Raw genomic sequence first — 6346 nt, forward strand, 5'->3', positions numbered from 1 at the left:
CTGGAGGCTTTACGGTGAACAGGGGCGTCGTGCCAAGCCCCCTCCCCGGCGGTGGTCCCTTCCCTGCGAAGGCGGGCACATTCCCATGAGTGACCGTGAAGACAGAGCAAGCAACTAAGCTAGAGAGCTCAAGGGACTACCCACGGATACCTTCACGTTGACGGCCTGGCTGGAGAAAGCCCGAGGTGAGCTGGCCGCGTGCGAGCGAGGTGGTGCAGCGATGCACGGCGGTGGCACGGCTGTGCTAGGGACTGCTACATGGTGGTAGGGCTTAGACTATGGTGAGCATGGTGACGCCCAACTGGAGGAGAGGCTAGTAGAGCAAGGAATTGGATCAGGATGCCTTGGTCGCATGGTTAGCCGATGGTGCAGACCGCCCCGGTCTTAAGGACCTGATGGCACGACATTTCAAAATTAGGGCACAGCACGAGGACATAGGCAGTGATGTGGGGATGGTTGCATGACTAGTTACCCAATGGAGCCGAGGCAGGGATGAATTTGATTAGATTGCTACGGTCACGGCGAATTGAATGAAGGAGGTCCCGCCGGTCATGGCTATAGCGGAGGCAGGGGGTCCTAGCGTGGCTTGGCTTGGTCTGGCTGCAGATGTCAACATAACAAAGAAACATGCACCACGACGGGGGACAGCGGGACATGCTCCAGGTGACTGTCTGCACGGCCGTGGCTGCAAGCCGATGAGGCTCGGCACAGCGTCGTAGCGGGCAGCGCCAGATAAGAAAAACACAGTGCGAGTGACACGGAGGTGATGGTGGTGCAGGTAGTTGTCCTTCGCGTGAGCAGCCAAGGTGAGTCGGTGGAGCAGTGCCGTGCATGGCCGTTGGCGGCGTGTAGCGTTGGACTCGACGCGCCTCCGGCCAAAGCAGGGTAGGGCATGGCACGACAGAGCTTGGTCGGCGGCCCAAGCACAACGCATTAGCCATGGTGCTATGACCCACGCGCCAACAAGTGCCAACAGGTAGACAAGGCAGCCATGCTAAGACTCTACGAGCGTGTGCCATCACGGTGGCAGTGCGGATGTGGCTGGCGCATCGGCATGCACATGTTTGAGTGAGCCAGCAGCGGTGGACACGGCCAGCAGCGGCGATGGCCACGATCAGCACGCGGTGACAGATGGCCTCGGCACATAGCGCAAGGCTGTGCGCGTGCACAGGCATGGTGGTGGGCATAGCCGGCGCGGTAATGCACTGGCAAGCTCGCAGTGGTGCCAGGCCAAGTGGTGACCGCGCCCAGAGTTTAGGCCATGCGCCTAGAGCTTAAGGCAGTTAGAAAACTTGTATGCAATGCTCCAAATGCCAAACTAATTGTTCGATGCGCAAGATGGTACCTCAAGCTACCCAACGAAGTCATGACATCGTGCAACCTCCTAAGCTGATCGCTCTACACACATGGTCAGAAATGGCTTCGTCGACACTTTTTAAAACTTACGCGGAACGACGTCGGTTCGAACGATTTCACGTTGAAACCCAAATCTGATCTACGGGATGTACTAGTGAGTTATCCTTGTCCTCGACTGCACCTATTTCATCGTCATTCACAAAATGTTCTATACATTTTTGTTCGACAAAAATTCAATCAAGTGACATGACGTGTAACATTGTTTCACATTTCGCACAAATGTTTCAAGTGTCCAACATTGATTTATAATTCATGTTGTACACATATGCACATAAATATGATGCTCATGCAATGTTTAGCAAGAACAGTATAATGTAACACCAAGGGTGTTACAAAATACCCCCAAGCCTCCACCTTTGGAGGCTGCTGATTTTGCTGATCCTCTAGCACGTTTTTGAGCTTTGCCAACTCTCCCAACCCTCTCTTAGTGAGTGTTTGATCAAATTTACCAAATCAAATTGTGGGTTGAGTGAAATTCAATAAAAGAGTAATCCAACCACTTGAGCACTTGTGCATATTGTCAATCTCATGATTCACATTTGTTACTCTTGAACTCTTCGGTCCTAGACGGTTAGGCGTCGCCAGAGAGCACCCGAGAGATTGTGGTGTGCCTCGGAAAGTTTGTAACGGTCGATTCCGCCACCTCGAAATCAACTAGTGGAAAGAGAAAAAGGAGTTGGAAAAGACTCTAGCTAGAGTGACCTTCATGGTACCCTCTAGGGCTGACCTTCACTGGGTCACCCGCAACCCCCTCAACGGAGAGTAGGACTCGAACGAGTCCAAACTTTGGTAAAACAAATATCATGTCTCAATTCGCATTTTATTTGATATTTGTGTTGCTCTAGCTCTTGTGTAGGCTCTCTATGTATATTCTCATCTCTGTAGGTGCCTATAGTTTGGTTTGAAGATAGAAATTGAAAGGAGCAAGTTTGGGGCTAATCTACAGAAATCGTGTATACCGGACATGTCCGGTATTAGAGCTCAGGGCTGAATATTATTTGATCTCTGTTCTAACTTTGTGTTGCAGGGTTGTAGCTTCTAGATATATTATTTATACCTTGTTTACTCTGTGGCTAACTTGTGAGGTATGGTATTACTCTTAATTTGGAGTTTCCATTTTAGAAACTCCCTTTTCTAATTGTTTCCGCATTTAAAGGTGTTAATTTTTAGAAATACCTATTCACCTCCCTCTAGGTGGCATCCTAGGTCCTTTCAATTGGTATCAGAGCAAGGTTCTCACCTAAAGCTTCACCGCCGTGAGAAAAAGATGCCGACGCCTATCGAGTTGGAGCTGGTGCTTCTCCAAAATGATGGTTCAAACTTTCTATCTTGGTCAATTCATGTACTCAATGCTTTTAGGAATATTAGTCCTCTTGTTGAGCATATTGTGGATGCAAGCATACCTCTTCCTATAGTTGATTGGAGCAACTACAAAAATTTGTCAAAAGAGGAAGAGATATGCGTGTAACTCATTGAGTGTAGAGGTTCAAGATGAGGCAATCTTCAATGGACTACCACCTCCGGAGAGTGCTTATCTCATTTGGACTAGACCTTTTGATTTATACAGAAAATCCAAATGTGATGATGCACTTGAGATCGAGTGAATGGAAAGTATGTCCATTGTGTCTTCATGCAGCGAAGAAGCATCACAAGACCTCAAGAGCACTGAGCTAGAGCAAGAAGTGCAAGCAGCGCATGACTTGCTGTCTGCCAGCACATACCGGATGTGTTCGGTATGCCTATCGGACGTGTCCGGTATGGCCGAGGTAGCAGAACAACAAGTAGCTATTTGCAACGATGCTCAAGCCCGGTGGTGACCAAGTGATGAGTCAACCTTAGTATCTCATGATACTCATCACTTGTGTCTCATGGCCAAGAAAAGCAAGAAAAAGAGTAACAAGAAAGATCAAGAAAAGGAGAAAGCACAAGTAGATGATCAAGATGAGAGTGATGTTGAAGTTGAAGACAACTACAACCTTGATCATCTCAACCGCAAAGACAAGTTCATCATCATGAAGATAGTTGAAAAGAATGATGAGCTTGAAGAAGAGATTGAGAAGCAAGAGCAATCACTTCAAAAGCAAGAATTGTTTCTCATCTCCAAGATGGAAAAACTAAAGGCTCTAAGTGAAAGTTATGAAAAATTGTCAATTGAGCATGCTTTAGTTACTAACTCCTCTTCTAGTGTTTCACCACTAGAGAAGAAAAACTTTGAGCTCAAGGAAAGGCTAGATGAACTATCAAGCAAGTATAATGTGCTACAAGAAAACTATGTTCATCTAAAGTGCTCTCATGAGGAAGTAGTAGAATCAAGCATCATGCTTGAGGTAGCTCATAAGGTTGTGATCACATCAGTAAAATTTTCTCAACCTCTCACACATCCACTCACTAGTACACCATCTCAATTAAATATTTCTTGTATTAATGAGTGTGGTCCTCAAGCAAGCCAATCTTTGATTGAGCTAAATCTTATAGAAAACATAGAGCTCAAAGAAGAGGTGAAAAGGTTAAAGAAAGATGTGATTCGGTTGAAGGGTAGGGAGAAAGCACAACCTTCTCAAGATAACCATGATAATTTGGTGAAGAAGCTTGAGAAGGGTTCAAACCTTGCTTTCTCCAAAGCCCAACAAAAGAATCACATTTCAAGTAAGGCCAACACAACCAAGAGCAAGAAACATGGAAAAAGGTTATGCTATGGTTGTGGATTATATGGATATGAGTGGGCAATGTGTCCACATAAGAGTTGGTTCGACAAGTGTGAAGTGGCCGAACAAAAGGCCTCAAACAAGTTGGCCAACCAAAAGAAAAGTGATGGACAAAGCGCTTGTCTCATAAGCAAAAAATTGGGGCATCCTACCAAGAAATGCCCAATGTACCAAGAGGCAAGAAAGGAAGCCCAAGTTGCAACAAGAAGATGCTATGGATGCAATGAGATGGGCCACAAGGTTGATAGATGTCCATACAAGCAAAACAAGCAAAGAGCAAACAAAGGCCGCATATGCTATGCTTGTAGAAGAAAGGGGCATTTAAGCTATGAATGCCCAAATGGTAACGCTCCTAAGCCAAACACATTTGTTTATAATGATATGCTTAGGAAGACCACAAATGGAGCTAACACTAGCAAGGTGATGTGTTCACCACAAACTAGTGCTAAAGCCATTTGGGTGCCTAAGCACTTGTTGACTAACCCAAAAGGACCCAACAAGAGTTGGGTACCAAAGTGTGCTTAGGTTAATGATGTAGGTACTTGGTGATGAGATGAAGGCTTCGGGGTGGTTGAGCAAGCAATTTGATAATATTCACTCAATCTATCAACCAATTCTTATCACAATCTCTTATATGGTTGACCCAAAGATAATTCAATGAATATATCATATATTTCATCCTCACCATTTGTAACAAGTACCTAAACCTTATAGGATAGCCACCTTGTTCGTTTTGTGTTCAATAGTTCACAAATAGGCATATTTGTGAAATATTGAAAGTGCTAATTGAAAAATATTTTATTTTGCCATATGATGTTTTTAATGGCTCTCTAGTGGAGCAATTTATTTGTTGAGATGCAGGGCATAAAATAAATACTATCGCTAAAATGAAGAATCACAAGCAGCGGGTTATTTGCTTCTGTCCTGCACCTATCGGACGTGTCCCGTATGGACAGAGACAGATAGCAAGTGTTTCTATTCTGCGTATTCTAGACGTGTCTGGTACACCTACCGAATGTGTCCAGTATTGCAGAAACCAGAACACTGATAGGATTACAACTGAGTCTTTGATCCATATATTTTCATATATCCTTAATTTACTCAGAAGCTTGTGGTTTATCAAAACTAAGTGGATTGTGAGCATCTCTTAAACTCAAATTTAAATATGGAAAATTATTTGGTTGTGGTTCAAAATAGAAAATTGACTCCCAAATTCGTAATAGAATAAAGTGCTAGTTAAAAGTCATTTAAATTACTTAAAGCACTTATTTAGGGGGGGGCTCGGTTTCTATTTTGCACCTTGTGGACTAATAGATTTATCTAGCACTCTTTATGGTCCTTTGGAAGAAAAAGTGATTTCATATTCAGCATGATTATTTGGCAATTAAGGTCAACATAAAGATTATCATGCTATGTATCTTCTTAGTGGTATTCTTGTGGGCTCAAGTCAAAGGTATGTTTTTACATACATGCATTGTAAGTGCATCTAAGGCCCTTTATATGTTAGAATGTGCATTTGTGTGACATAGGAGAGATGTTTTTCAAAACTCATTACTAGCATGTGTATGTGGTGTGAATTTGAAAAACTATTTGAATCTTGGTCTTTGTGACCTAGTCTTGTCATGTGATAATTATAGCTCTCCTTGATTATTTGATTGGCTAATTACACATGACATGGCTTTCTTAAGTCCACAATCTACTATGTCTCACAATCTCTCTCTCAAGTGATCAAAATCAATATGCCAAATATTTGGAAAAGAGAAGTGTTACTCATGGCATTTGGATAAGAAAAGTATTTACACCTTGTTTGGATCAAGGACATACATATTTTTGGATCAAGAAATGATATAGAAGGGGATTAGAATTAAGTAAATGAAATTTGAAAAAAGATCAGCCAACCCGCAAATACCGGACGTGTCCGTTATGAGCGGGGCTATAAAAATGGCCGGTACCCCTTCGGACTGATCCTCTATCTCTCTTTTCTCTCCTCCAAGCTGACACCGCCACCTCTATTCCACCATATTGCGATCGAGTGATTCCACCATGAAAAGGAAGAGAGGGAGACTGGATCGGAGGAGATTTGCATCAAGATCGAAGACTCCAGGACTTGGATTTCCAATCATATCTTCATTCACTCTCACATGGTACCCTAATCCCGGACCTCATCCGATCTAAGCGGTTAGGGCATGATTTTGGAATTCCTTTGGTAGAGATGCTACATTACC

Source organism: Miscanthus floridulus, chromosome 2 (assembly GCF_019320115.1).
Source record: "Miscanthus floridulus cultivar M001 chromosome 2, ASM1932011v1, whole genome shotgun sequence".
Taxonomy (NCBI): Eukaryota; Viridiplantae; Streptophyta; class Magnoliopsida; order Poales; family Poaceae; genus Miscanthus; species Miscanthus floridulus.